This window comes from Erithacus rubecula, assembly GCF_903797595.1.
Source record: "Erithacus rubecula genome assembly, chromosome: 8".
Lineage (NCBI taxonomy): Eukaryota > Metazoa > Chordata > Aves > Passeriformes > Muscicapidae > Erithacus > Erithacus rubecula.
In genome coordinates, this window is record NC_136659.1 from 17,070,116 (window position 1) to 17,090,837 (window position 20,722).

The 20,722-nt window shown below is 39.1% G+C and overlaps 1 long non-coding RNA gene across 1 annotated transcript; it reads right to left on the minus strand.

The window, feature by feature from the left end:
- Nucleotides 1-1,314: 1,314 nt before the first annotated feature.
- LOC306804166 lies at nucleotides 1,315-19,114 on the minus strand. The gene is made up of 5 exons (XR_013774819.1): nucleotides 18,559-19,114; nucleotides 15,435-15,558; nucleotides 6,617-6,747; nucleotides 3,690-3,782; nucleotides 1,315-3,126 (listed from the first exon to the last, which is right to left on the minus strand). It is a non-coding gene; the product is annotated as an uncharacterized lncRNA (long non-coding RNA).
- Nucleotides 19,115-20,722: the final 1,608 nt, after the last annotated feature.

The window sequence follows — 20,722 nt, forward strand, 5'->3', positions numbered from 1 at the left end:
TTAAACAACACTAATGATTCTGCCCAGGATTGGGATACATAGAGTCTAATACAATTTGCACTACTTAGTTAAGCAATATGATAATTCTTTAATTATCTTTCTGAGATTTGCAATGTGTATTTCAGGAGAAAATAAATAATGGCAAAGTCATGAATTATCAAAAATCCATACTGTCTGTTCATCCAGGCTGGCTCAAGGGAATCCATACTTACCAATGGATTTTTTCATTTATCATTCATCTACTGATAAGACTGCTTTTTATACACATACACTTTTTACAGATACTTTATTTTATTGCAACATTCGTTTAGGAAATCTCTCATGGTGGCTCACTGCCATTATAGGTTTTGTCCTCTTCTACCCAATACTTTCAAGCTGAGTTTGATAACCAAACACACAGTGAACAGCAAAAATAGAAGATCTATTTGTTATTGAGCAAAATTATATGGCTGAGTGTAGCTAGTAGAACTTAAAATATAAAACTGGGTTTAAGAGTTGTTTCCTGAATCAATAGAAAGGATTTATTGACTAAAGGGGAGGGAGGGCAGTGCAGAAGACCCATTGTTTCTGTTTAAAGAAGCAAGATGAATGCATTTAAAATGTTAACATCCTGGCTGAAAGTGTAATGTATTTTCGTGATTAATAATGCCTGTAAAACTAAACCATGTACCTAATACAGAATAATAAAATAAATAACATAGCAGACCTCTTTAAAGTGTGACAATAAATGATTGTTCTAATATTTTCTTCCACCTAACATATCATATTGTTTGGTTCTCCCATGTGCCTCCTGCTGGGCCTGACAAGTGCTGGAATAGCATACGTAGAGAGATGAAAGGCAAAGTGTGGGTATGCTGGGGAGGAGGCATAATGAAAAATAATCTAAAGGAGGAAAGAGAGATGAAAGGAAAGAGGGAAAGTTGAGCCATGCACTAGATGAAGACAGTAAAATGAGTTTTAATGGAAAGCCCTTCAGTTAGTACCTCCCAAAGCACCAGCCCCATGAAGAAGGGGACCAGCTCAACAGATTGCTGATGGGAAATAGAATTCATTCCTGTTGTTAGCTGTACCACACTTGGTCAAAGGCAGTAATAACCATATGACAGCTCTGTAGTGACTTATAGGAAAAATCCATTTTAATATACTCTGTGGTAAACAATAGGTCACTGTTTGCTATTAGCAAACAGTGTAATACTGACACTTCTGTACTGTCAGTCCTGGCTGTTTCTTTGCCTTACTTTTTGCTGAGAAGACAATCTCTTATTTCTCTAGTTGTACTGCCATGTGGAGAATTTATTAAGAAATATAAAAATAAAATTATTCAAAGCATTTTTTATAATTAACAAACAGGAAAACATTTCTTTATTGACTGGTTTTTATAAGCACACCTTTGCCATGACAATAATAATAAGTAAACAAATATGTGAGTTTTTTTCTGATTCTTAGGGAAAGTGTTGACCAAATAGCAGAAAAGCTGATCAAGTCTAGCCAGGATCCCAGGGAAAAGCTTGTACCAAGTGTTATGTCAAATTTCTTATTGACTTTATGGCATAAAATATTCTGCCCAGAAGTAAAAAAAAAAAAAGTCTTCCTTCTTCTGTGAGCCCTGGCATGCAAGGACTGGTTTTTGGCTGGTTACATGAGTAGCTGTTACTCTGTACCAAGGAATTCTTTGCTTCTGACAGGTGCCAATTATGCTGTGGACATCTGCCCTGAAGGCATTGAATCAAGCTGACAAGTCATTTTATATCAATCAAACAACAACCATTTTCAATAATTTTCCATCCAGCTGGGACTGAATTTGCACAAGTGATCTATGTATTAGAGACATTACCAATCCACAGAGACATTCAGAACCATGATTATGTTCTGTTTTCCCACAGAAACTCTTGCATCTGCACGAAAAAGCAACAACTTCTCCCACTATGCAGGAGGATGCTGACAACTCAATTTTGGTCACTCGCTGCTAAGCTCAACTTGCAACAGTCAACTCACATCAGACTGGAAGGGGATTTTTTATGTCCAAGCTTGCCATTTTCAAGTCCTGTCTGTTGATCCTTCAATCAATGTGGATCTGTGAATCTGCAAGGTAATACTTTAGCATTCACTACTGTTTAGCCACTGTAATGGGCATTTAAAAAAAAAAAACATAGTAAATGAATGGTAATTTTAATCCTGTTGTCAGATTAAAAAATGGAAAGGTTGACTTATCACCACAGCATTATTAGGAACAAGAGAAAATGTGATGCAGAACTGTTCCAGACAGCAACATTTCTTCACTGTGACAGTTTATTTTCAAAGTGGTACTGGCATGAGCTCAAATCTCATTCTGCTTTGTGCAGATAATACCTTCTTCACAGATATTTTTAAAATACACGATTAATCAGAAAAATGCCTAATACTGATTCCTTTCCCTTTTGACCCCTTGAACCATGATGTTGCTTACACAAATTCCTTCAAATACTTTATTTAATACAAACAGTACATTTGGAGGCAAGGAATTGGTAAAATGATCTTCTGGAAAGGACCAAAACATTCACTTTGCTAGTGTGTGAAGTACCTTTTGCTGTCTGACCAGAACTAGAGGTGACAACTAACCCACAGACCTTGGGAATATGGTTGGCAAGTCAGAACAGTAGGCAGGCTCACATTCTTCTTGTATTCTGTCAAGTGCTGTGCCCTGCTGTTTGCATAAGGGGACCAGCCTTTATTATTCTACTCTGTCCCTGCTACTGTGCACCAGGGCAGCACAAAGCAAGATTTAGTGCTTGGATACAATATTTGCTTGATAGCAATTGTTATAGTTAAGGCTGCACTGAGACTTCTGTCTTAACCGGCTGTTCTTCCATGCTCAGAATATTCTTTTTAAAAAATAATAAAAATCCCTTTCATCTGAAATTTTTCATGCTTGTTATCAGCTGAAATATGATTTTTTTTTTTTTTGCAAGCCTGAATAAAATTCATTCATTCATATTTGAATTATGCAAGGAAGTGGGTGTAAGGAGAAAGGTCTCTTTTTTGCACATTCATAATTCACAAAAAAACTGCATATTACAAGCTGAAACTTTCCAGGTGGCTAGTTTTGACTGAAGGGTAGTCTTCATGCTAATTACAAAGAGAGAATGACTGAAAGAAAAATGAAAGAGAAAAATTAAAAATGACACATATTGTGATTAACTCATTTGTTTTGTAGGTGTGTCATACAGAAGTTACATTGTGAGCCACTTAGAGCAAGTTTAAAGTAACAATTTCATTTAAGTTAAGATGAACTACCATAATTACATAATATCAATGTTTTGTGCTGTAATTTCACTAAGAATCTCCCTACAGAAGCTGCAGAAGCTTTTACTTATGCAAATGTGGTAGCTCACAGTGAAATCAGTAGAGAATCTTATGAATCATTAACTTTGGCCAGAAAGTCAGTCTGGGGAAGGGGGGAATGGTGTGCAGAGGCAGCAACTGTCCCTGTGTTCTGGGTCCTCCTGAACACTAGACTGCTGAGGAAAATAACTCAGGGTTTTTGCAGCTTCTTCCAACTTAATACACTGTCAGGGATAGCAAAAGCAAACCAACTAAAGCTTTGTTATTCTCTTTTCCTTGCTATATTCCCATATACTTGTGGACATAACAGGCAAGCACTGTGTGACTGACCCTCCACAAAAACAAAGGATTGCTTCAGCAGAAGGTACCTGGGCAGCAGAAGCTGAGGATGTCAGAACAGTCTCCCTTAACCCATGGAGAAAAGGTACTGTGACATGCAGATCCATGTTCTCATAAAACACCTGGAGATAAAATACAAGCATATAAGTAAAGCAATATAACTGCAATTTTAAACATCTGGAAGAATAACTGGCAATGGTTCACATAGTAATTGCTGACTTTGCTCCACATGGAGCAAAGATGAGTTCAGAACTTCCCCACTACTAAGTTCCCATTAACCTCCTGGAGGCCAAAAGACTGCTGAATTCAGTACAAGAATCCTCCTCTTTTTTATCCCTTGAATTTTGAGTGAAGTGAGGACAAATAAATTTTGCTGCTTTTTAAAACAAAAAAAACAAGTGAGTGAATTCTGAGACATACTAGCTTCTGCAAGTAGAAATTTAAAACTTAACCTTTATTATTCCAGGTCCCTATTCCAGGAACAAAAGGTCTTGATCCAGTCACCGAGTGGATGGATGCTACAGCAAATGCTAAATAGAAAAGTGACAGCAGTGCCTGGCAGTAATACAGCCACATAAAAAGTCCCTGGTCTTAGCTTTACAGCCATCATTGGCATAAGATCAAACATCAGCACTGGGGGAAAACTGGATACAAGTCACATCTGTTTCAATATTTAAATTACCTATTTGAATCAAAAAGGGACAAGTGCTAGTGAGAGTAAAACTGATGCAGAGCTATGAAGGAAACATGGCACTCTTTTTCTTCTGAATTCCTGATTTTGTCCAAGGTGTTAATGTCCTAGCAACCATAACAGCTCTGCTGAAGCCCTTTCCTACTTTCCATTCATGGCAGTATAATAAATGGGATACTGTATACTGCCATTGTATCTCTTGTCTTTCACCAGCCCCATACTGGGATAACTCCATAGCTGCATGTCATACTGCAGGTATTTCTTGCTGGTGGTCCTGTTCTAGCAGAAACTTGAAGAAATTATTCATCCTTTACTTAACTCAGAACATGCAAGTTATGTTCAGAGTATTTTAATAGTCTGTTACTTTCTTCATCGGCTCTTTCTCGGATTATGTTCTACAAGAATTCAAAGTAGCTTCCTCTGAAAACTCTTCCTACACCTGTATGATAGCTACACTAAGTCATAAGGATTGCAGTGCCCAGGATGCATTGACTCCAGCTGGATTTTTACTTGTCTATTTTTCTTATCTTATTTGCACCCTTGCATGAACTACAGTTCAATGACTGCAATTTGAGCACTCCTTCCTATCTAGCTGAACAATCTTTCCCAACACACAACCATCCTGATGCGTAATCACTCAGGAGACATAATCATTCACTTAGAACTAAAATAATTCTCCTACCATTTGCTCTTTGCCTCCATTCTACCCTTTTTCTCTGATTTATTGCACTATATTACTTATGGAAATATTTTGACATCCATCCCCTCTCTTCAAGTCTTATACCCACCCTTGGAGGGAGTGCTTTGAACAGAGGAAGGCCAGGATGAGTGTGTATCTCATATACTCACCCTTTTATTCCAGTGTCATTTCCCCCACCTCCTCATTATATTCCTGAGCCCTTCCCCTCCTTCTAGTTTAGCTGTACCTACTATCTCTCCTAGAGCTGAGTCTTCCCTTCCCTCCCCTGCCCCTCTAGTAAATGTCAGAAAATAATTCCTCACAGCCTCTGCTACTCAGGATTGTGTCTGAATATAGGGATCCTGAACCCAGCCTTGTTTAAGCTCTCTAAATCACTTGACCCCAAAAAGGTTGCCACAGGACAGCACTTACCTACAGCGCAGGCTGGAGAGAAAGTGCTGTTAAGGCACTGAATTCCTCCAGCTCCAAGCTCTGCAGCTTATTTAGACTGCAAGAAACAATTTAGTGAGCCAGAGCACTGAATTTTTACTCGTTAAGCTTGGTCAAAATTACTATGAATTTTTTTAATTAAACAGTTCAAGCTGAGAAGCAAAATGCTCTCTAATCCAGCCACCACAGTGCCCTACTCAGTGCTGTACCTTTGCCTCCTTTCTTGCTGCCCTCACGTTGTCATGTTACCTCAGGTGCTGCCTGTTGGCTTTGCTTGCTACGAGTGTCCCCTGACCCCCACACTGCACCAGCAAGCAGAAAGCTCTTTATGCCAAGTACTGACCTAGTGGTGTGCACCAGCCCAGCCTGCAAGTGCATCTTGAATTTCTTGCTCCCCCGGGAGCATTTGATTAAAGGAGGATTTTCATGGTGTGTTGAGATTCAGAATGTGGCTGCTATTCAGTGCTGCTGGTGGCAGTTCTGAGCCAGAACACACACTGGGGCTCTGCTCCTTCTGTGCTGATAAACTGAGTCCTGGGACAAGGAATTCTGCATGATTTTCCCCAGTGTGCAGAAGAGCTCAAACAAGGCCATGCTCACACTCACTGCTAGGCTGCTATTCTTGCACTTGGGGACTCAGCTTTCACCAGATTTTCAGTGATTCTCCACAGAAGGCTTCCATACCTGCCCTCTAATGCATCTTGAATCAGCTTCACTGTTACTCAAGATGCTGAGTTTGGAAACTGAGGCCATTTGGTGAGTATCTGGTCACCTGCACAGGGCCTCAGAACAGCACTTGCAAATGCAGGAGACCTCACAGCACATTGTGCCTTTCACAGGCCTCAACAGGCTCAGCCTAACTCACAAACATACACATATGTTTCTCAAGAGTAATACACAATCTAAATTAATTTCTGCTATTATAAAACTTGAAAAACTTTATAGCCCAGGAGACAGCTCTTGAGTCACAACACAGATGTGTACAGTTGTAAAGAATAAAGTTAATAATTTTTTTTTTTTCTTCTCTTCCAAGTAACTGAAGTTTTAATTTAATGAATTAGGAAAACAGAATATTTTAAACAGAGGTATGTATTTTCTTTATTTCCTATTGTCTGATTTACAATTTGCAAACTTACCACTTCGGTCTGAACTCGTAAAGCAGAAAAATTACTTTAAAATTAAGTTGACAGTGCTTTAGGATGAATTATGGATACATATTTTGGCTTCTGACAGTAATTTGCTTCGGGATATTCTTCTGGCTGAGAAGCTGTAAACAAGACACAGCAGCAAAAATATAAGCAAAGCAACTAAAATAATTAGATCAGCTATAGTATTAATCATTTTGAATTTGGCTCCTTTGAGTCTAACCAAACTAACCATATTTATTTTATAATTTTTATTTTTCAGTTCACTTATCCACAGTGAATATATCCATGTGTATTGTGTTTTCTCTCCAAGAATCACTATGTCTCTTTCATGAGGAAAATAAAATAAAACTTTTTAAATTACCACAAAACTCATTAATTTATTTAAAGTCTGCAAGAGGGGAATGCTAGTGCTCCATTTTACATATCATATAAATGAAGCTTTTTTTTTTCCACAACTCCTTATCCTGATAACTGTTAGGAATTGTACCACTGTTTATATTACTAACCAGAGTCCAGGAATACAAGGAGCTGTTGAAGCACTCACCCAAGAGACCAGCCAGAACACAGGCACTGCAGTGGAAGGATTAGTGAGCAGGATGCTCAGACACTCATTTCCAGCTTGGAGTGGCCACAGCTGACTGCAGCTACATCTGGCCACCGGATGTGCACCTCTCCATGTGAAAGTTGTGGATACTGAAAAGTTAATGAAGGCATTTTCCAGCTCTGCAGGATCTCTGCTGCTCCTTTCTGCTGTGCTGATGCACATGACTGTGTACCTTGTGCAAGTAGTTACTGGACACACAAATCAGGAAGTGGGTGTTGGAAGTATTTGTATCATTAAATGAGGAATCATATCTAATTTAATTAAGAGATAAATACATCCTTACAAGTAAGCAAAAGAAGGAAAAAAACAAAAAAAGGAAAACAAGTTTTTTTCAGGTGATGCATGAAGCAAGAGTTCAATGGACTTGACCAAAGAGTATCAGCAAGTAAACTAAAAATGCATCCTATCAATAAAATCCTTACAAGGACATGTTATAAGGGCAGTGGTTTTGCAGTTGACTTCCAGGAATTGAATGGGCAAGGAGTTGAAAATTACAACCAAGATGGCTGGCTCTTGTAGCTTCATGCTTGCTTTGCAGTCTGCATAAAAGGTTTGGAAATTATCTTGGAGCTTCACACAGTTATCAGTCTTGAGCTGTCCTAATGACTGAAAGTAAGATGTTTCAAAGAAACAAGTCAATGATCCAGCTGTTCATAACATGCTTGTGTTTGCCTTCTCATGGTATTATCTTCACATAATCTAAATTTAGACAACCTCAGACATTGCAAAAATCAGTGTTTGCATTGCAATTGTAAAATTTCTTACTTTTAAAATCTAAAGATTGCAGAGAAAGTATTTCAAAGAGTAAACAATAGAATATTTAGAAGAAGGAAGCAAATATTTTGTTAAAATAATTTTTGGGGAAAGCCTTCATGAATTTTGAAAAAGGCACAGTCCTTTTTTATGACCATGTGGAGCTTAAAGGTTCTTCTTCCAAGTTCTACTGTAGCTGCATTTGAATGACAAACTGTGGGAATGCACAAAATCCCAGGCAAGGAGACTCCCCTCACTTTGGAAATCTATAGATTTTAGAGTTATTTTTCCATAGCACTTTGTGATATCACATATCACAGTGCTTTGTGCTGTCATTTACATGGGTGAAGAAACGACTGGCAGCAATCTGACTGCTCACTTTGAACTAACAACCACACAAGATGCTGACACAGAAAATCACCCTTTGATTTCTCAAGAGTTAAATTGCATCTGCAAACCATGTCAAGCTCGATTCAGAGTAAGCTCTGATGTCTGTCTAGTGCATTTCTGCCACTGGTTATTCTTTCTTTTTTTATTTCTTCAGATAAGAAAGGTCTGCATCCTAGTTGCTCATGAAAGAATAGCATAATTCTGAAATGCTTAGTCACTTTTATACTTTTTTACTGATGCTGGTAAGAAGTGACAGAATCCTGTAGATAACATGATTCAAAAGATAAGGGGGAGGAGAAGGTGGAGAAAGATTATATAAAATATATTTATATTGCTTCTACCACTGAATTGTTTTCAGAATAGTGTCCTGCTCTCAGTGTGGGGGAATTCTGCATATGTCATGATTCAACAGATGCTCTTGCACAGTACATGCAGCTGCACTATTTGTCATGGCCAAATTTAAAAGCAAGATGCTTGTTATGTGTTCCCTCTAATCTTAGTTCACAAAAACACAGAGGGGAAAAAAACCCACTCCCAGATAGCTTGCTTGCTTCCCTTCTTTATATAGCCTTTTAAAGCACTTTCAAACCAATACTGGGGACACCCATCTTTTGTACTGAATTCTGTAACACCTGCAATTATAGCTCTATTCCTTTGCTAGAATGATCTTGTTCTTTCTAATGTTTATAATGCTAATTAAATAATTTTAAGTACCTGAAGAGGTCATATTCCTAACAGTGGGCGTTCTTCAAGAGCTTGATCTTTCAAAAAGAATAATTTCTGCTAAGTCCTGAGTATCCTCTGTTCTCAGTGACAGAGATGAAACTCTGAAGCACTCCATACAGCAGCATGGCAAAGCCAAGTGCTGTCAGAAATTTTACAGAGTCAAACTCAGAGGAGCTTTCCTAGTCTTATAATTTCAAAATTGTGGCTCCTCTCCTCTAGGTATTCTCTGTCCCAAGCATTTTTGGTCTGAAGGCAATGTGTTAACCAGCTCTTCAGAGGGAACCATATCCTTGGGTTCCAGCTTCTTGCAGATGTATTCAGGAAGTAGAACAAGATTCTGCAAATAGAAAAGGGCAGGCAGGCCTGCAGAGAGAGAGAGAAAGAGAGAAAGAGAGAAAGAGAGAAAGAGAGAAAGAGAGAAAGAGAGAAAGAGAGAAAAAGAAAGAGAGAAAGAAAGAGAGAAAGAGAAAGAGAAAGAGAAAGAGAAAGAAAGAGAGAAAGAAAGAGAGAAAGAAAGAGAGAAAGAGAAAGAGAAAGAGAAAGAGAAAGAGAAAGAGAAAGAGAAAGAGAAAGAGAAAGAGAAAGAGAAAGAGAAAGAGAAAGAGAAAAAGAAAGAGAAAGAGAAAGAGAAGGAGAGAGGGAGGGGTGATCACTTGGAAAGCCTGTAACATGCTGAAATGTGAATTGTCTAGTTAGTGGCAAGGGAGGTAACTGAAGAACAGGCAGTGCAAGGAGAAACTTGGACTTCAGAGAACAAAACTGACACCTGAAGTAGAAGCATATCCAACTAAACCAAACAGGATAAAGCTCAAAAAGAAGGTACAGCTATAGAAGATGTTAAGGGTGTTACACTATCAGTAAGTGTATGAACAAAAAATAAATGCTATAAATGAAAAATTTAAATAGAATTACTGCATCTCCTACAGTACAAGACATTAACCTACTCCAGTGAAGGCTATAGCAGGAAATCTGTGAGGAGAGGCTGAGGGCCTCTGTGGTTCTTCAGCCTTGAAAAGGCCAAGAGGGCAGGGGGAATCTACTGCTGTCTGGAAATATTTCACAAGAGGCTTAAAGAAGACAGAGACAGGGTTTTTTTAGATGTCCACAAGGACAGGAAAGAGGCAACCTGCAGAAGTCAGAGCAAGAGAAATTCTGACCGGGGATTAGGAAAAATCATTTACTGTGAGGGTGGTGAAACTTTGCAGAGTCCCTGGAAGGTTGTGACTCCCTTATCTCCAGATGTATGTCCTCTTTTGGAGAGTAATCACATTTAACAGGTCACCCTAGATATTAATATCTACACTTGTAACATACATACATACATATATATTTACAAGTACAATTGAAACTCTGAGGTCTTTTAAAACAAAAGAAAAGATGGATCAACAAGGGGTTTTTTTTGCCATTGAAAAATCACATTTTTGAAAGAAATGTACCATGTATGTACAATTGTATGGGAGGTATTTTAAAGCATCTTCAATTTTGTACATGGTGAAAATTGAGTATATGTAAAATGCATAGTTCATGTATCAAGTTGATGAAAAAGTTCTTGTTGTTTGTAGGAAGCTGATCAGATAATTTTGGAAATGTATAACAAGTGCTTCTGTTATTAAAGATGTGCATCTGTGAACACAATCTGCCAAAGAAAATGGAATATTCAGTGAATGTTTTCAGAAGAATGCTGACAAATAGCCTTGAAATATTTAATAGAGATGTGAAGATACTAGTTTCCAGTCTTCAGATGATTACTTAGCTCAAAAGTTAAACAGGTGTGACTATGACATCTCTCATTCTGTTTCTAATAAATTTCAAATCATATATAAGAGATCTAGTTGTGTTCGGGTAGAGACCCATCTTCAGAAATTGTTGTGAACTACCTCATGTAAAACCTGCCTGCTAGTGCCTGTCTGTGTGCCTGTATGTCTCATGTATCTTAGATTCAAGCATGTTTCTTAATTATCCTATACCTTTATCAGGTTACACTATGGTCTCCTGCAGCTATAAGAATTTTTAACTTAGCACTACAAACTATAGCGCTCAGTTTAATAATCACAGCATTCCTGCTGATTGGGCAAATTATATTGGCAATGAAAATCAAATACTTTTTGTTAGCTGGCCTCCTGATGGCAATGAAGACATATAAGTCAATCAGACTTTGAATTACTCTAATTCAAGAGAAGTTAGGAAAGTGTGAATGTTTCCAAGATCTGCTGCTCAGTCATGACTCTGCAGTCATAGCAGGGTTTGCAAATCCTTGCTCTGCACTTCACAGACTATTCAAAGTGACTTTATAGCCCAATAAATGTGATTTTGCCATTATTAGTATAAAGCAACAGGGTTTGTATTGAGGTGACAGTGTAGGGATTTGACAATGCTCTGGTTTTCCTGGATCTAAATAGATTCTAACTTGGTTTAGCTATGATAGCAATTGTCCAGCTGCAAGGCACTCTTGATTAGATTTGTTTTAGTTTAACTCTCATTTAGGGTAATAACAAATGTTTATTCATTGTGAACTGAACTGCCTACAATTCTAGAGTCAGCTGTGGGAAAGAGCGGAGACACCTTTGACACTAATCATAGTTAGATGAAAGTGTTAAGAAAACATATAAAACTAAATCCAAGCAGACACCAGGCTGAGAAGGAAGACATCCCTCTCCCATGAGTATCACACTAATCCTGGTGATAACTCATCATAATGCTTCCCCATTCCTTTTGAGGAATACCAATCTTAGGACCCAATGGAGAACTGGGGGAGAAGGTGCAACAACCAGAGAAGAGGAAATTCTTAACACAGCAATTTTAACTCCATTTTTAATGAGATCTTTCTATATTCATTAAGTAATTTTGACTGTTAGACTGTTTAAAACATTAATTGGACTAACAATAAATTCTTAGATTAATTCATATTATTTTGCCTTTTGCCAGCACATTTTTGCCAAACAGAAGACTTTGAGTGTAACAGCACATCATCACACCACCATCTTTAAGAACCTGCAAGTTGAAACAAGCACTATAAAGATCACTGAAGCTCACAAGCACTTCTGGCCAGTTGCAGTCAATGCTGCTGTGCTCTACTTTCTCATGGACAAGCTGAATAAAACCAATCCAGTGAATTAGCTCTCACTTGAGGTTACCACTCAGGAAGAGGTCAGTGTGTTTGTGAGCTGCTGTTTTAATCTAGTGCTACCACTGGCTTACCACTTTCCCTCTGGTCACAGGCTTTTACTGCTGTATTTCACAAGGCAGTGCAGTGAGCAAAACCCTCTGAGAACATGAGGCTGAGTGTAAAGAACCCAACTGCCCATGTAACACCCTCAACTGTCATTTACCTTGGTCTGTTTCAAAGGATAGAGCTTACTTTCACAGCCCCGTGGGCTCTCCCTGTACAGCATAAACCTTGCATGAGCTCCCATTTACCACTCTGTGTATGTACACCTGTATGTGTGGCCAAACAGCCCACAGAGCAGACCTTTGCCTTAAGGTTTTTAGGTCTCCCTTGCATGCCTTCCCCACAGTACAGGGAACACGGACAAGTTTGTGTACTTCTGCTTGGGTCTCCTTGCTGTAGCTTGGCCTGTTCATGCTGTCAGCTGGCTCTGCTGGGCCCCTGGAAAATCCCTCCCCAGGGAAGAACATCAGTCTGAAATGCTTCCTACAAACTGCATTTGCTCTGAACCAGTCCAGGCTACTTTCTTGTTAAGGACAGAAGAGCATAACAGCTTCACAAATATTATTGTGGCTGGGGGGTACCTCTGCAGGGACAGGCAATTTTCTCACTCTCTACTTTCCATCTTCATCTCAAACACTGGGAAATGCATCAACTTTCAAAGTAGCTCTTCATGTCCTGAGTGCTGCTGCCACATGTATATATTCCTCCTAGAATGAGCTGAATGGAAAGAGTGTTGTATAACGATCTCTCATTTAACTTAAAGTGTCATCTTTTCCTTCACTGCATTTTGTCTGTGAGAAGTGTGCTGAGTCTTGTGCAGCTGTGTTCTCGCTCTTATTTGGCACAGATCTCTTCTAAGTTCTGCACCCATACCAAGAGTTTCCTTCTTCCCTTTGAAAAGAGTGACAAACTAGTACAGAGCAGAACAGCCCAAAGCCTACATGGATATGATCCAGGACTAGGATGAAAGTATTAACCTGATAAAAGAGATTTCTTTGGCTTCTAGTGCATGTGTTCTGAGCTGGAAAATAAAATTCCAAATGAAGAAGAGGAAGGGAAGAAAAGAAATTCAGATTCACATGCTGACCCTACTTGTTTTCAGAGCACAGAATATCTACTATACTGAAACACAAATCAGCCAGCCAGTGAATTTTTGCCCAGTATTCTCAAGGTTATCTGGAAGTCAGCTATAAGCATCTGGCATGAGGACATGTGCAATGACTGACTTCAGCAAGGTGACAAAGACTACTGTGGTCGAGGTTGGGATGCTCAGAATGGTCACCACCACCACACATGGCAGGGCCCTGCCTCTGCTTGATACATTTCTCATTGAGCTGTGTAAGCAGGGTACAGTTCTGCTCAGGAAAAACACACTCTATTAATAATTCAAAATTAACTAGGGTTAAACCAATTGCCACTGTCAGGCATGCTAACCTTTAGAGCAGATCTAGCATTAAATCATGGATATCTATAGGGAGTTCCCTTGGATCATTTGATCAAATTATGCTCTTAAAAGTACACTTCAAAAATGTCATCCTGGTGTAGGAGGAAAAGAAAGAAAATAAGGCGATGAAATTAATGGAAATTTGGAGAAATTAAATGTTATCTCATGTATTTTGACAGTGCAGGCATCAGTAGGTTTGCCAGACAGATCAGCTTCAGATTTGACTTGAGTAAATTAAACTAGTCTAAAGCACAAGCTACTTGCTAGTCATTTTCTTGGCTTTTTCCTCTTGAACCATTTTACAAGTTTATTTACATTATAACAGCACTGGCCATGCATCTCCCACATTTGAGCTCATTCCCCAGCCTTTTAGAAGAAATCTGGCATCTGACAGGGTGGCAAATTTCTGGTCATAGAGATGCTGTAAGTAACAAGGTGTACAGGCAGCAAGAGCAAAGGGGGAAAAGATGTGAAGTTAAATAAATGAGAGACTGCTAAAACAATCAGGTATAGACAGCAAGAGGAAAGAGCAGTGAAACACCTGAAGGGCTGTGACAGGGAAATCCCACTGCACCAATTGTTTAATCATCACCCTGCTTTGCAAACAGCACACTGTGGGCACCCCTCCTTCACATACAACTGCTGCTGCACCCCATTTCTTTCAACAATAAGACAGCAGGCAAAACTGAGCATTGCTGAGGGACCCATAATAATATCAAAAAAAGTGAGAAATTATACCCAAGAAAAAGTGATGCCAATGAAAAACAATTGCTCACCACCACTAAATCAATGCCCAGTCAGTCCTCAAACTGCAATCCCCAGACAAATTCCACCTCTAGTCTATACAGAGAGCAGGTTGCCATATGGCAGGGAATATCCCTTTGGTCACTTGGGGTCAACTGCCCCAGCTGTTGTCCTCTCAACTTTTTGTGCACCCTTGGTGTAAGGAGCAGAAAAGGCCTTGACTGTGTGAGCACTGCTCAGCAATACTTAAAACATTTCTGAATTATCAACACTGTTTCCAGCACAAATCCAGAACACAGCCCCATACCAGCTGCTATGAAGAAAAGTAACGCAGAAAATCTACCCCAGTCAAAACTAGCACAATCGTAAACTGAGTTTGCTGGGCTGGAAGGTGTTTGATGGTATTGGGATTTTTAATTAAATGTGACATATTTGACTGAAGTGTAAGAAACATTTTTGCAAATTGCCTTAAAACAGGCTTACACTTTAATACTGTCTACCCTCACACAACATGCTATGATTTGATTTCCCATTTTTATGATGATGTATTACAATGCCAAGTAATAAAGACAGTAGAGAATTCAGATTGGAGAATATAAATGTCAGTCTCTTGTTTGATTTTCCTAAATCTCTTCCTGACCTAAGCACCTAAATATCCTCAGTCTGGTCATAATCCACACCTTGACCATATGGTCCTCTAGCAGAAAACAAAATAATTCTAGGCAATTAAGACACTTGCCCATATCCATTTCATCTGCTAGATCTTTGGAGGTGCAAACAAAACACTGGATGGGAAGATCTGCTAATGCTGATAGTGCTTTAGATCACTTGATAATCTTTTTCCTGTGATAGTTATTACTGAATGGAAATCAAATGCATGCATGTTAGACTAGTAACAGATGGCACTTCTGTTCTGTGAGGAAGAAATAGGGGCAAAGGGGCAGCAAAGTTGAACCTCCCCCCTTCCCTGTCTTACCAGGATTCATTGTGTTGCCCTCCTGTTACAGTTGGCTGTGACTCTTTCTTGTTATAAAGAGATGTCAGAAGTTAGAGAGAGACAGACGATAACCTTAAATCCTTTACTGCATTTTACCAGGATTCTGAAAAATAAAAAATAAAAAAATAAAAGCCAGCTGAGGGAGTTGGAAAATGTCAGTGAGGCATTACACAAAGAACCTGATACATTTGTTGACCTTTTTTTCTTACTCCACCCTTCTCCTCTAAGATGGATTTAGTAGTAGCGAGTGCTTAGTGCTATAAGTGCTTTCTTAAAAATAATTTAGATGCTATTGGCTGTCTGCCTGCACTTGGAAAACAGAGCTGTTTCAATGAGCCCCTGCTGAAACGGAAGAAAAAGGGTTTATTGAAATGCCTCCAAAAATGCTCCAAAATTTCATTCTTTCCCTTGTCTGCTGAAACCCATCTTGTTCTTGCTTTTACAGTCTTTTGTTTTATTTTTTTTAATTGTATCATTGTATTCAGGGTCTTTTCATTCTTCTCCGCTATTTTACGAATGGCGTGTGTGGTATTAAGAGCTGAAGGCAGAGATGAGAGGAGAAGTGTTTTGAATTGACTAATTTGCAGGCAAGAAATAAAGCTCTTGTAAGGTGGTCCCAGGGGTATCTTTGCCATGAACACTATTTGAAATGACATGTAATCTGGTACATTTCAAAGGCAAAACATTTCCTATTCTAAAGTATCTTCCTGAGCCAGGGTTGGTTTACCTGTTTCCAGAGAATAATAAACTCCTCCGAGACCAAGGAATCTCCGTCTCTCTCCTCTCAAAATTCCTGTTCTTTTTCAAGGGGGCAATTGCAGCCAACAGTTTATTTCTGTCCTATCTTTTGCTGCTCTAATGGCTCAGTGCTCGCTGCTAATACATAGCTGAATGTACCTCTGGATTAAATAGCAGGTAACAGAACCCAGCACATCCCTGTACAATACAATAAATAATGGTGTGGAGCTCTCTTGTTTCTTACAGCAGTGGAAAATTAAGGTCTGGTTCTTACAGAATTCTAAAATACTAAGCATTCCACCATATAACTTGGATTTGGCAATTTCTTAATATAAATTGTTCCTCTTCTAGAGAAATCTGAGTTCAACTGACCTTGGAATGTTGTATTAATACTCCTCAGCACAGTTCGGTGTTTCTAGTCCTGTTTACATACTAAAAGGCTTATACGCAAAAGTCCGCATTTAATTTGTTAAGACAAAAATTTCAGAAAAGCTTTGTTTAGAATTTTGTCCATACTTTGGTAAAGGTCTAGCTGGTCTTTTAAACTGACATACTTAATCATGATCTGTGAATATATTTATATACTTCAAGGAATATTTCTATATGTGTATGATTTAAGCTTACGATATCCAGAAGCTGTATCACATCATTTTAAATGATTTTTAAATGTTTTAGATGAGGAAATTAGCCACAAATAAACTCCAAAGCTTTTGAGAAAATAACCACTGATAAATATTACAAGTAATTTCTATTAATTTCACAGCTGTTCTGTTCTAAAGCTTTCAGTTACTGAAAAGCAAACTCATGCTTTGTGAACATTCTGAACTTCCACAGATCATTCTTTCAACATTTACTTGATTTTCTCTTTAACTTGCTGTGAAGAGAAATCAGGGTACAGTGAGTCTACAATAATGACCCTACATTTTTATATTTTAAAATTCATTTTATTTTATTTAAATAAAAAACTTCAGTTACATTGATTTTAAAAATCCACATGCTTGTGCTCAAATGCACTGACTCCACATAGTATTTTTTCATTGTGGGCAATGTTAAATAAATTACATTAATTGAAGAGAGATACTGAAGGTTCCTGGATAGAACAAACACAAAAAAAAAAAAAGGATTTGAAATGTCCAGAAAGGAGAAATTTCTAAAGTCATGAAAAGTGAGAAGTTCTCTCCTCAACCTAATATTTACATGAGGCAGCAGAATGCCCAAGATAACTTGTGCTGTCAGTCTCAGCCCTCTGAAGGGCAGATTTTGTACTGTGAGTAACCCTAATGTGTGTTGCTTTTGGATCCCTACCAAACAGAAGTCATGATAAAATATTATGCCCCACAGACCAGTCTTACACCTTAATTGTTGTTTTTCACAAGGTTCTCTTAATATAATTCTTAATTTATGGGAATTTAGCCCAAATGTAATTTGGAACTAAATGTGTCCAGTGTTCACAAAAACTTCTAAAGAAGGCAGTGCTGTTCCCCAGTAGCACTCACCTCAAGGACTGGTCCCCTTATCAATTCTGAACTATTAGATCAGTCTGGACTAGATGTATTACTAACAATCACGAGAAAGCATGAAATACTACCATGAAATAAAAGAACTTTCTACAAGTTAGTTAGCAATAGCACTGGTCCTGGATATTCTACCACAGCCAGAGGAATAAACCGGGCCTTGCCACGCCTGCTGAGTGCTGTCCATGTTAACACACCGATGGCATCACACCTCCCGTGCCTGAGCAAAGTCTCTGTGCCTGGCTCAGGCAGCTGCCTGGAGAGCACTCGCTGCTTTCTGAAATCAGAGGTAGCTGCCTGCTCTTCTGTATTTGCACAAGTCATCAACCTTGCACAAGTATACTAGAGCAACAGATTTGATCCCGAATTTTTAAAAATTTGCTAACCCTCCTCTGACCCAACTACTTCCTAATGCCAGCATAAAGATTTCTGTTAAGCCCCCTTAATTGCCTATGTGTAATGTCACCTTCACTGAGACATTAACTTAATTTCTTTTTTTTTGCTTTAGATAAATTTCTACTATATCCACTTCAGTGTGCATTGAAATATTCATATAAGCAACATGTAGGGAAGCCATCAGCAGGAATCAATTGTTGCACTCTGGGATGCTTTTCAGCCACAGGTGCATTTTGCTAATGCAGAAAACCTGGCCAGAAAGCAGCACAATATCCTAGCTCAGCTGATTTATTGAAACTATATTTTTTGAGTGCTGTTTTTTTTCCTTTGGTGACTCATGTGATGCGGTAGCATTTTAACACTGTGTGTAGAACACATGCTTGTTTGAACACTCCATTATTTGCCTCAAAGTAGTACAGTATATTGTTCTGTTTAGGGAACAAGTTTGAATTTACCATTGACTCAGGAGAACTTCACACTGTATCGCTGGGTCAAGGACAGGAAGCTGCAGCAGAAATAGCTATGGAAAAGGCATCAAAAGAAGGCCACTGGGTTATACTTCAAGTAAGTCAAAGCCCTTCATTACATCAGTGCTGCACTGCGGTGTTAAACTGAAGCGTTTCAAAATAACATGTGCCCAGATGAAAGAGTACTAAATAGTGATTTAAAACTTCCTTTGTCTTTGCCACAAGGGAAGCACGTAACTTCATCTGTAGATGAGAGTATCACTGAATATCACACAAAATATGAATTGCAACTATCTTGCATGTAGGGAGTCAACTAACATATTTTCCCCAAGTACATGATATCTGATTTACTAATTTATTATCCATTTTAAAAAATCCTTTAGTAAATAAATGTGTAGCAAAAAGAATTGTTACGCTGTATAATCAGATGAATAGATACAAACAGGGAAGATTGCTGTCATTATGCAGTGTATTGTGCTAAACAGATGCACACAATTTTTTTCAAATATTGTGCAATATCAAACTGCTTCCTTATGTCTGGCTCTTTTTTTTGTATCAATAAAATGTTTCAAATTTCAAATCAATAGCTCACTGGGAGGCCTATTTTTTCCTCCCTTCTCCCCCCCCCCCCCCTTTCTCTGAATATTTATTTTGTAGTAAAGTGGTTGGACACATTAGAGAAATTACTGAAGAAAGCCAGAGAAGGAAGTCAGTTTTGAGTGTGGGGAACCTGCTCCTTTTCCTAAAGCACATCTCATTCCAGAGTGGATTTAGGAAACCTCCTATCACAATAATTGATAAACCACTACCTGTAATACTGCCTGATCACCATGCTGCACTCGATAAATTTGACCAGGCAAGTGAAACATCACAGAAATAAAACTTTAAAAATGTGAGCATTAAACTTCTCATTTTAAAGCCACTTGAAACAGTGAAGTTACTCAAAGCCTTTACAAGATATGCAATAGTAAAACAGAATTAATTGCATTTCTTAAGATTTGTTCACATATCCTAGAGTGACCGCATATCTATCACCAGAAAAAAAAAAAAAAAAAAAAAAAAAAGAAAAAAAAGAAACTTCTTTCAATTTTAAAGAATCACTACAGGTTTTAGCAAAGTACTTGTCCCTGTTCATGGGAAATGAAGAATTTGCAGTCACTACAGGTAATTACTGTAGTACAGAAAAAGAATTTATTTCAGTTTCATCTAGCTTAGTTTGGTTTATCTTGAGATACACAACCATGTGGATTTGTGTTTCTGGCATATCTTTTACATATTGTGAGCATGCAGTGCACTGGAATTAGACCTTCAGCTGAGGTAAATCAGTGAGGTTCACTACACCAATTTATATTCCCAAGGGTTTGGTCCAAAGTATTTGGATCATACATTAGAGGAAACTGTGGCTTGGCTGCTAGGTTATCGTATTTTCCTCTGTTTTTCTAATTTTTGTTTTGGAAGGTTTTTAATGAAAACAATTTTTCTTACTGACTCCTAAAACATACTTATAAACACAGGTACGTATAGGTAGTAGTTATAAGCTGTGATCAAAAGATACGGTCAAATAAATCAACTATCTCTTTGGAACATAAATCTGTATTTAAAAAAGAGCATCCACCTCAATGCTGAAAAACCCGCCAATTAAAAAAAAATGTTTTTTCGGCACTATATTCTAAAAATACCTCTGCAAAAATTACAAAGGCTTTTCTTCTTTTTTCTCTTGCATAGAATACCCTCTTCCAGCAATAAAAATGGAAAAACGGCCAGCCACCCGCGCGGCGCAGGAAATATCACCCGAAGCGCAGACAAGCACAAAGGAACGCGCGGTGCAGCCGCGGCCGCAACCCGCCCGTCACCAACTCCGGCCGGGCCCGGCGCTGCACCGCGCCGCCCGCCCCGCCCAGGGCCGCTCGGGGAGCCGGGCCGGGCCGCGCCTCCCGGGCCGCCCCCGCGGCCGGCGGCTGTGCCGGGGGGCGGTCACCTGCCCGCTGCCGTGCGGCAGCCCGGCCCCGCGGGAGCTGCGGGGGCCGGGGCAGCCGCCCGTGCCCGTGCCCGTGCCCGCGCTGTGGGCGGCGGGGCGGCCTGCGCCGGGCCGGGGCAGCGGCAGCGCGTTCCCGGAGCCACAGCGCCCCCTGCCGGCCGCTGCCCGCGGGCC